This window comes from Schistosoma mansoni, chromosome 3, assembly GCF_000237925.1.
Source record: "Schistosoma mansoni strain Puerto Rico chromosome 3, complete genome".
Classification (NCBI taxonomy): Eukaryota; Metazoa; Platyhelminthes; class Trematoda; order Strigeidida; family Schistosomatidae; genus Schistosoma; species Schistosoma mansoni.
Window position 1 is genome coordinate 4,265,705 of NC_031497.1, and position 12,268 is coordinate 4,277,972.

The following is a 12,268-nucleotide window of genomic DNA, read 5'->3' on the forward strand; positions in this document are numbered from 1 at the left end:
ACTACAGTTGGTAATTCACCTACATAAAGTAAAAGCGAAAGAGTACCAAGGATTGTACCTTGAGAAACTCCCGTTTTTTCAGGTTTCCGCACTGAGAGAGCTCCACTTACCATTATTCTATGTCTCCTGTCACTGAGAAAGTCACTTATCCAGTCTATGACCTTGTATTGTATTCCCAAACTTTCACTTTTGACTTAAGACCAGGACGGAAGACCTTGTAAAAGGCTTTACTTAGACATATGAAAATTATATGTACAGAAATATTTCGATCTTCTGCTGCGGCCCAATCATCTCTTACAATTAGCAGGTTTGTCTGTAACCTGAGTGTGTTTGTCTCAGGAAAGTAGGGTTCTGGAACCAGCAGTCATTATATTATCAGCCAGGAGGTTAGGTGGTTCTAACATAAAAAACAGTAATAAGAAAATTGGAATGCTAAAATAATACGATTGTCCCAGAAAGTAGATAAACAAAGAAATTTATCAACAAGGAATGCAGACAGTGTAAGTAAACCGAAAAGTAGGCGAGAGGGGGATTATAGGAAGAAAGATAGGAATAATTTAATGTTATGCGACAATGATGATGCCAGATAAGTTAACAGATAAACATAGATTGGAACTAACCAAAGCTGGAGATGGCAATACTTGGCTGAGTATGAATTTTTCGAGTCTCCTCTTGGAGCTTGTTATATCCCGAAGAGAATTATGAATGGTAACTTTTTAGAACTATTTATGGACCAATATGATACCTATATTTCCTACTGTATAATTGTTAAGTAACTCAACTATTCATATTCATGTTTCTTTTTTTATGAGCTATATTTTGACTCATAGACTATTATTGTACGACTTACCATTCCTGAATTATACCCAGTCTATTAATTACTGCCCCCCTTATTCACACCTACATTTGGCTAAATCTTGTACAAATGTTATTTTCTATTTTATGGTACGATGTGATCTGTTTGATTAGTATATAAACTCAGTATGTTTGAAATACGATGATTCATATTGCAGAGTCTGTTATTGGTGTTGTGGACTTAACTGGCTGGGCTAGGCAGAAGGCAGGACTGACAAGTACACTAGACTGCTCGTGCGGGTTTCGTGTATCACTGGTCCGATCAATAAATCACTGCTCTCTAATAGGCAAGGACAAGACAATACCCATTGCCGGCACAACATATAGCATGGCTTCACAATGGAAGGGCCGTTGTCATGTAGACTGGGAGTGCATTCCAAACAGGAGCAACTATCAATATATATATGGTTACAAAGATAGGTTTTCGCCCTTTGGTGTGTGATTTTCCATAGTTGCCTCACTTAGTTCGGTGGTGATGTTCTAGTAGGTTTTGTGATAGGTTGACTTGGAGCACATGATGTGTTGTATGCCACTAGCAGATCAATTTTCGTTCCTCTGTGGTTTAGAGGAAATAACGTGAAGCATATGAGTCTACCTTCTTTGTCATTCTTGTTTCTCAGCTTTATAAACAACTTCGTTGCCCGTTTCAGTATTTGGATTCGGAGATTTGTCACCTTTGTAGAAAGATGATGGAAAAATGTTATAAGATGAGGCCTTGACTACACTTTAAAAAGAGGCAGAAGTAATTCTAAGATGATTGCATCAAGTTAGTTTTACATAAAGACATGGACTAATTTTGGCTGCACCTTCAATGTAGTTTGAATTGCTTTCCAAACTCTTTGTGGTTACTATTTCTGATCCTCGAGTTGTCAGCGAAGGTCTCTTTTGTAACACGGCTCCAGGAGTAACATGCTATATTTGGTGCTTGAGTTAACGTACCACGCCAGAGTGGTTTGTATCCAGAATCTGAGGATTACCTTAGTAGGGGTCCGAACCAGAAAACGCTGCAGGTGTAGGACGGAACCACACTGAGCCAAGAAACCAGAAGCGACCATAACTACCAGCCTCGAGGCCATATGTATGCCAGACAAGTTCGGAGCCAGAACTTTGACTGAGTGTGTTGACAAGTGCGTTGGGTTATCAGGTCAGCTTTCACCGGAGGCGCGGGCTCAGGATAAAAAATACCAAAGAAAAGGGGGAGGGTGTAGTATGCATGTAGTATATGGATAGAGTCCTATATCGTATCCGTTGTCGATTGTGAGGTTAGTCGCGAAAACGTACGGGTAGGCGTACTCAGCGACTGGAACGTGAGACGGTCATTTCGTTCGTACCCTGCGTAGATGCAATCTCATCCAAAGTCAAGGGAGGCGTGGTCTGCTGATCTGGACTTGAGACTGAAGTCTCGTCCGTAGGTGGTACAAATAGAACGTGCTGTTGACTGGGACGTGAGAATGAGGATTCTGATGTATCTAATGAGGAGTCCAAAGTATATGTAGAGATCCGACTAGAAGTTTGATGGGTCTAGTATTGGGTCTCAGCTTATCAGGTAGGGAACTGCTATCGATGTGTGTTGGCTTGAGGCGATCAATGCTGACTATCTCGGAGCGGCCGTGACGACTTAACTTGGGGGTCTTTTCGTGACGGAAAATCACATGAAAAGGTTCCGTCGTAGGCCGTTGCAAAGGTTTGCGTACCAAATCTACTCGTGTGAAAGCATGTGAACAGACAGATAACTCTTGAGAGAGACCTGTCAATGTTGTATACGAGTTGACACCGGAGGCAGTGTCCGCATATATTTGGACAATCGTTGGACGTAGTCTGATCTACCAAAATTGTTACAGCTCCATGGTCTGGAAAATTCCCCAGACAGACGCCATGTCGTGCTGAATAAAAGTTCAGCGGCAGAACATTGAATATCTGCCTTTAAGCTCGTTCTGATACCCAAGAGGACGAACGGTAAGGTTTCGTACCAATTGTTATTTTATTGTGCTCGAAGAGCACTTTTAAGTTAGCAATGAAACCGTTCAACCAAACCATTTGATACTGGGTGGTAGGTGGTAGTGCGTATGCCTTCTATACCAAGCAGCCGGGTCAGCTATGAGAATTATTCGGACTCAAATTGTTGTCCTCGGTCAGTCGTGACAGTCGAGGGACAACCGTACAGAGCCATCCATCGTTCTATGAAGCGATGAGCAACTGTCTCCACTGTACAAGACTTGGCGTGAATAGTTTCAGGCCATCTTGTGAAACGATCGATGCACGTGAGTATGTGGTCATACCCTTGTGATAATGGCAATGCTCCCACCATTGTTTATATGAACGTGATCGAAGCTAGCATCAGGCGTAGCGAACGTGCAAATGCGTGCAGCTACATGCTTGTGTACTTTTGATCGTTGGCATCGAGAGCATTGCTTTACCCACATACAGACATCTTTATTCATGGACGGCCAGATGTATTGTGCAGCGATGAGGCATAATATGGCTTCCATATCTGGATCAGACAGTCTATGCAGGGCATCATAGACGAGACGACGATAAGCAGAGGGTACGATGGGTCTGGGAAGATCAGTAAGAGTATCACACAAGATATTACCTGAGCTAGTAGCTAGGGGTACTTCTCGGAACTGAAGGGATGTATAATATTGTGTTTCTGTACAGGAGGGATCACTTGCTTGGGCGGCAACAATAGCAAGGAGATCAAGCAGCTGTAAAGCAACCGGATTTACTTGGATACGTGACAGAGCATCGGCAACATAGCTCGACTCGCCTTTAACGTGACGAAGGTCTGTCGTGAAGTGAGAGAGATAGTCCCAATGCCTACGCTCTCGTGTTGAGTAGAAGTCAGACTTGGTATGCAGAGCATACGTTAAGGGCTTATGGTCGGTGAATAAAATGAAATCGCGAAATTCTACTGCGTGCAGAAAATGTTTGATAGCACAGTAGGCTGCTAGCAGTCCTCGACCAAAAGCACTATATCTCGTCTCCGTGGACGTGAGACGCCATGAGGAAAATTAAAGAGGTTGCCAATTTCCGGAGATGTTCTGTTGCATAACGGCTCCTATGGCGAAATCCAATGCATCAACCGCTATACTAAGCGTGGCTGATGGTTCAGGATGAGCGAGGAGTGTGGCTAGATTCAGAGCCGTTTTGATTCATGAAAATGAAATACACGCGGCAATTCTAGTTTGCATGGATTACCGTGAAGTAAGTTGGTTAATGGTCGTAACCGTTCTGCCACGTGTGGAATGAAATATCGGTAGAAGTTGACCAAACCGAGAAATGCGTCCAGTAGCTGTTATATTGTCAAACTCACGTTTAGCGAAAGCTAATTTGTCCGGTGCCAGTCGGCGAGGTTTTGCAGTGACTGGAGGTCCACGGGTGACTGTGTGGTGTACCACACGATTAGTCACCAATGGGATCTTCTCAAGAGGTTTAAATAATTGGGGGAGTTTCTGGAATAAAACATGGGACATATAGTCACGCGAATGAAATACACCTGTGATTCAGTACACGTTTTTCGGAACTTTAAAGCCAATGAATTTGATGTTCGACGAAGTATCGACTAGATGCAGCCTACGTGAATCGGCTAGCAATTCATAGTACTTTGAGTAATCGATACCGAGTATGGCTGTGGGGACATCGAAAATGATGAACGTCTACAGATACTGTCGTCGCTTGCTCAGGTTAACCGTCAGCTGTCCTGCATCATAGGTAGGAATGACTGAGCCATTCGCAGAGCGTAGTCGAAGCATCGTAGCTTGAGACTTACTGTTGCCAATCGGTCCGACAGAAACTTGGGCACCTGTACCTAGTGTTAGTGTGTGCTAGTGAGCAGCATGTATTTGGGGTATTCTTGTGTTCATTAACGCATTATTATTTGTCCGTATAATAGAATATACACGACAGTTTGAGCCATTTAACTGAAATTGTATTTCGTGGTATTTTGATTAACATGGTTTCACAAACCCTATTATCACTTAATACGGTTGCATTGTATCTGCTTTTTATTAGGATATGAGAATTACACTTGAAATCCATCTGGAAGTGCTTCGATTGATAACAAGCTCACTCATTTATTCTATCCCCTTGTCCACCTATTCGGGGACACAAAAATACCTACTGATTTCAGTTAGAGAAATAGACTAATAACTCAATCTCATGCGATAGTGAACTCTAACGAATTTTTTGGACAGAACAAATGTGTTACGTTACAAGTATTCGGTATTTCGAAGATGTTACATGTATCCCGAGTTTGACAACTCTTTAACCAGTAACACCTATTATGAATCGTACTGACCAAGTGAAATCAAAAGACAGAAGCGAGGAGGTTCGAATATATATTTGATAGGTTATCAATATATTGTGGATCGACTGATCTAATCTTGCTAGCGATTGCAGGGGATGTTGAGCATGTCGTTCCTAGTCGTGCGAGCGAAGAGCCGATTGCATTTACCTAGGCGAGTTCACTGAAACTAATGTGGTCAGCATGAAATGTCGAAGACTTATAGAGCTATTGATTTTGGGGATTTATATACCGCTACAATTTCTAAGCGCTTGAGAAATTTATATTTCTCAACTCGGAATAACTACTTGGTAGAATAGAGTTCTTGAGGAGATAGTTCCATATAAGGATCGCTATTCCAGAGCAAAGGATTTCTCACGTGAATAGAAGCTATCATCTTGCTACTTTCTGTGTGTGCTGGTAAATATCGACAAAAGGAGGATCGGAAGAGTAATAGGAAGAAACAAGGAAGTTGTCACAGACGAGTCAAGGACGGCCAATAATTAGTCTTGAAATAACGTTCTGTAGGCCTATGTTCCAGGTCCTGAAAGAAAGGAGTGATGAATCGTGTCAACTGTCACGAGCCACAGCTACTTGTGCTGAATAGTCATTTTCTTTAGTCAAGAAAGCAAAGAGAAGTCTACTAGTTGCTGACAATATTGAATTACGCTGATACTATCAGTCGCTATGCTCTGGTAATCCTCTGCTTCAACCAATTTAAGCGTACACACTGTTCCTCAGGATGCCAAATTAGGTACGAGTACACGCAAATCAACATTTCTAATAGTCCAACCTTGTTAATAGCTGTAATCGTTGCTAATTGCCACATAACCAAAGAACATTTTTCCTGTAAATAATATTTAATTAACTAACAATATTCATCATGTACGACTATGAATGGTTGCTGTTGATAGGTAAGATTATTGCTTCTGACTGTTGCTTTACAATTCCTGCTTCAACCAAAATAAGAATAATTCTGATATCAGACAAACAAATTGACAAAGATGGATGGCTAAGTGCCTCAATCCCAACTTTGATATGATCAGACTTACACTGAGTTTCAGGAATTTTACTACATTAATAACAGTTTGACACATTTGTTTATAGGTATGGGTTTCATTTCGCACACGGCTATACATATACATAGATTCGCGCGCCTTGTGTTCCTAAAAGCTCTCAGGAGCTCAATTCCTGCAACACTTAGAACACCAAAAAATGTTGGAAAACCATTCACCAACAGACTGATTGCTCAATGGGAAAATCGGCAGTACTACCAAGATGGCTTTTGAGAGGCACGACGAAGAATCCAGAGTCCTTAAATCAGCCGAAGTTTCCACCGAATCAGAACCTGAAGGAGCTTTCTAGAATATGAGCGCGGGTATCTACGCATTCAAGTGTCGTTAGTTGTATATCGTATTCTGTGATAACCAAGTAGAGGATGTGCCGAGAACATTGATACACAGTCCCCTTCTATTTTGTGAGTATTCTATTCGCTAAAAGCCTTAGAAAACTCGGTAACTGTCTCTAGGACCATCTTGTCTAGTAAGTATTGAACGTAGTCTAGCCTTCAGGTCCTCGTGAATTTAAGTTTTGTTAACATCTGTCTTGAACCTTTACTTCTATACTACAGATAATGCGGCTGTATACGACTTGTTCATAGTTAAATTCATTTTAAAGTCTTTAAAAATTTTCGAATCCGACTCTGAGATCAGTGTTCTTGAAGGGCCATGAAGCTTTTAAATAAATCATTTTATAATTCACTACTTTCGACGTATCCAAGACGTTTTTTCTAAGCTTGATGGAAATCTGAATCAAAGTAGACAGTGACGTTAACAGTGTCAACATTTTATGGATCCCCAGTGTTTCTAAAACTTTTTTTGTTCACAAAGACATTTTGGGACTGATTGTTCTCATTATCAAGAAGAAACCTGTGAAGTAAAATAATTTGCATGACCAACATAAGTGCAGTTTGTCAGTTAAGAGGTTGCACAAAACCTGGATCATAGTGGAACTTTAGTAAGCTATTTAAACTACTATGCATATTACATACCTTGTCATAGTATTTAATTATTTTTATTGTGTATTCCAAGCTATTACGACGTTTCTGTGTGAACTAAATTAGCATAATTTTTTGTTACTTTTATACCATTCCAGCTATAGAAAAAATGTAAAAAACAATCAATTTTATGAACAAAAGTATAAACATACTGTACATCTTTCTAAATGAACTCTTGTCCCATCACATAAAACAAAACAAATGCAGTGAAAACAAATTTCTTTTACTTTTTTCTAGACTATATTCATACTGTTAAGACTCTAGGGAGATATCCTGGAGATAATGAACTAATAATGGTTAAGGATATATAAACAGCCTGATGGCTATATGTATAACAAATTAAAGTAATCGAATTCACATCAAAGTAAAAATAAATAAATTGTTTATATGCAAAGGAAAAACATAGTGATAGTCATAATAATAATAACAATAATAATAGGTAATACTAGTCTTGATGAAATACAGTCACAGAAAAACAAAAGAAAATGACTGGTAAAAGTTAAGTTAACGCATCAATTGAACAGTTTGATAATAATGAAGAAAGTGAATCATTTTATATATACAGTTCTCATGTTGTAGATACTAAATTGTCAACAATTATATATATATATATAACAACTGTGATATACTTTCACGGTGGAACAATAGGTAGAATAACAGAAAGAAATATGTCATTTTGAAAAGACAATAATGTAAATATTAACAGTTCATTTAATACCGACAATAAAAGAACGTCGTCTTTTTATCACTTGACAAAAGTCGACAGTAAACGAGGAAGAAGAAGAAATAGAACAATAGAAATGAGTAAAACAATCTGTAGAGCTACGACACGTTAATATGAACGTTATCATATGCTATTTGTTACACAAAAAATATGTATATACATAAAATAATAAGTCAGTAATGAATGTGAGTGCATGAAATTACAAGATACAGTAGTGAGATGATTATATATATATATATATATATATATATATATATATATATATACGTTTTACACGGGTTAGTTTCTTTGAATTAAAAAATCTTTGAAAATTAACGTGTTCACAACAGCCTGAGACAGAATACAAACGAGGTTATATATATCTATATATCTGGAGTACTCCAATATTCAGATGATAAATTAATCTGTTTAGCGGAATAGATCAGTAGGCATTCTTGTATACTGTTCACAATATCGTTAAAAAGTGAAAAACAAACAATAAACAAAGGATTGAATAAATACAGATATCATAAATCAAATAGAGTAATGTAAATGTGAAAAATTTCGACAGGTAAGTAGTGATTGGTGATAAATGATGAACAACATTACTGACTGCAAACACTTACTTACTTACGCCTGTTAACCCTCCTCAAATAGCATAGGTTGCTCACCAGCTTTCTACATCCAACTGTGTCCTAAGCAATCCTTTCCAGTTGCTATTCATCCTTTACACGTCTGCTTCCAATTCTCAGAGCAGTGACTTCTTTGACCTTCCTCTTTTTCCTTCCCCTTCACGATTCCAAGTTCGGGCTCGCCTCGTCATACACGTTGGTGATTTCATCAATGTGTGTTCCATCCACTTGCAGCGCCTTTTCCTAATTTCATCCTCAACTGGAAGTTGCTTTGTTCTCTCCTACAGTAGGCTGTTGATGACGGTATCCAACCTACAGATATTCAGTATCTTGCGCAGACAATTGTTTATGAATACTTGTACCATTTTGATGATGGTTGTCGTAGTTATACAAGTTTCAGCTCCATACAGTAGAACTGTCTTGACATTCGTATTGAAGATTCTGGTTGTGATATTGGTTGACAGTTGTTCTGAGTTCCATATGTTCTTCGATTGTAGGAATGCAGCTCTTGAGTGCCAATCCTCACATTTACGTCTGCAACAGATCCTCCACGTTCATTGATGATGCTACTCAGATACGTGAAACTTTACACTTAATCCTGAGTTTCTCCATCAAGTGTCATTAATTTGATTAGTGTTCTCCGTGTTGTATTTGAGGATCTTGCTTTTTCCATTGTGTATGTTGAGGCCTACTGATCCAGAGGCTAGTGCTACACTAGTTTTCTTCATCTGCATTTGTTCACGTGTATGGGATAGAAGGGTCAGGTCATCTGTGAAGTCCAAATCTTCTAACTTATTCCGAGCTGTCCATTGTATTCCATGCTTCCCCTCAGATGTCGCGGTCTTCATAATTCAGTCAACCATCAGAAGAAGGAAAAAGGGAAAGAGTAGACAGTCTTGTCTGACTCCGGCACCTACTTGAAATGCATCTGTCAACTGTCCTTCATGCACTGTAGTCCGACATATGAATTCCAGATGATGCTGATGATTTTCTTAGGTACCCCATAGTATCGAGGAAGTTTCAATAATATTCTCCTATCCACATTGTCAAATGCTCTCTCATAATCAAGGAAGTTGATGTGTAGTGACGAGTTCCATTCAATTGATTGTTCAACGATGATCCGTAGTGTCACGATTTGGTCTGTGCACAACCAATTCTTACGGAATCCAGACTGCTGATCTCGAAGTTCGGCGTCTGATCAGTCTTCCATACGGTTCAGTAACACTCTGTTGAAAACCTTCCCTGGTACTGACAGTTGTGTGATGCCTCGGCAGTTCTCATATTTACTCAGATCTCCTTTCTTTGGTATCTTGATGAGGAATCCTTCCTTCAAGTCTGTTTGTGACACTTATTCTTCCTCCTAAATCTCCCTGAATAGAACGTGGAGTATCTTTGTGGTTACTTCTATGTCTGACTTCAGTGCTTCAGCTGGTATATTGTCAGGTCCAGCTGCTTTCCCGCTCTTGATTTGTTTGATGACCATCCTGATTCCTTCGATTGTTGGTGGAGTGAAATTCATAGCAACGTATGTAGATGCTGCTTCGACATCCGGTGGATTCAGTGGAGCTGGTCTATTTAACAGTTCTTCGACATATTCCATCCATCTGTTCCTCTGTTCTTGAATTTCAGTGATTGACTTGCCTTCTCTGTCCTTGACCGGTCTATCTGGTTTATTATCTTTCCCTGTCAGTTTCGTTGTCGTGTCAAACAGCTGTCTCATATCGCCTTCTGTTGCAGCTTTTTCAGCTTTCGTTGCTTCCACGTGTTTCTGGTTGTCGGCTGTAGTGCACCACTTAACTTGTTTGTTTGCTTCTATGTATTCAGTTTGTGCCTTGACTCCCTCTGTTCCCGTTCGGCCGTTGTTAATTTCTGTCTTCTTGTTCTTCCTTTCATGAATCCTGTGCAGAGTTTTGGTAGAGATCCATTCCATGTGATGATGCTTTGATGATTTTGGATCCATGAGTTTCCCATCCTATAATTGTATTTCGTGCTTCTTTGGACAGCATCAAAGCAACTCTCTGAGCGTGCAGAGCATTCACTTCTTCATGGCCAGAATACAACGGCATCTCTCCTGTACCTAACCTTTGATGTATAGTCTGGGTTCAATGAGTTTTGTTGATTCAGAGAATCGCCAATTTGTATCTCCTCATTCACGTTGCTATTTGACTGGTTCTCCTGGTCTCTAACATTGTCTTGACGTTCCATGTACCTATAAAAATTGTTGCTCTTGTTGTTAGAAGGCGCATCGGTCTTGTGACTTCCGAAAAATCTCGGCTTTCATCATGTGGTGTCATAATTCTCCCCTCAAGTGCCACGGCAGAGTTTAAATGGTCCAAGTTCTTCATTCTGGTTGGCGTATTTTTAGTAATTTTGTTTTCTTTGGGATGGGTTTGCCGACTTTACATCCAACACCCTTCCTTTACCCGGGCTTGGGACCGGCAGTAGCCTTGGAAGAGCTACAGGTGGAGTTGACTCCAAATAAGCTACACCTAATTCATATATTAATGAATTTAATTAAAGGAATCTTAGAAACCGAGCTATTGTAGTAAAACTCATTAAAGTTAAAATATGTAACAGTTGGACATGTATTTATTTCTGTTAACTTGTCGATAAGATTCTTGAAAAAAAAGAAAGTGTTCCAATGGGAGAATATCCAATTGTAAATAGTCCACCGTTTAAGACAAAGCATACTAATTATTGTTTTTATTGGCAAGGGAAGTTTTCAAACATAAAAAGTTCTCAGCTTTTAATTCTTTTGTTTAGTTGATTAACTAACTTATTAAAACAATTTTTGATTTACTAGTAAAGTACTAGAAAACGAGATATGAAGTAATATTATTTTAAAGAGCATATACATCTTATGAAGAAATTAGAAAAAATCTATTGACAGACTTTCAGGAGAATCATAAATGGAGCAAGGTCAAAAAGTCTTAGACAGCTAAATTGGTAAACACATCTTGACTGTTAGAAGTTAATAAACAAATCATCTACTAAATGTGAGAGAATCAAGAGCCAATTGTCAGTTGGGAGAAGTAGAAATCATCTTTATAACGATGTGAATGAAGTGATTATGATTTTGGTTTGGATACTAGAGAAGATATTAGACTGAGATGTTGATAACAGAAGAGTACTTTTGAAAGGTAACATCTGATCTACTATCTCTCTAAATTAACTAAATTTCGGGAAACTTCTTATATACGTACACACACACACCATAATTAAAATAACATTATACAGATTGTATTGACTTACAGTTAGTCGGGAAGAATTAAGGCACTTATGTGTGTAAGTGCAAATTAAAAGCATGAATACAAAATAACTTGGTGTAATCAGTAGAATTGTTAGTATTTATAAGATATTTTGTTGCCGTCGTAACTGTAGCACTTGTTGAAGGAACTAAAAATAAAAATAATTAAAACTAAAGTTTAGTTGTCAATTCTAAACTATTAAGAACCTATCTAGACAACCAGTTCATTAATTAAAATTTTTTAATGTTTACTATAACTACTCAATTTATTAGATTAAATGAAAAATCTTTGGTAACTAATGGATCATAATGGAATGTACCTCAGGTTAATAATGCTTCAGGGAAACAAATGGAAGATCAATTCATCTAACAAACTTATTATATATCCATCAGGAAAACGAACATTAAACACTAAATATTTCGAAATTCGAATAGGAAAGTAAGGGTCAGATAAAAATGAATTTACTTTCAACAGCATAATCATGATACAGTT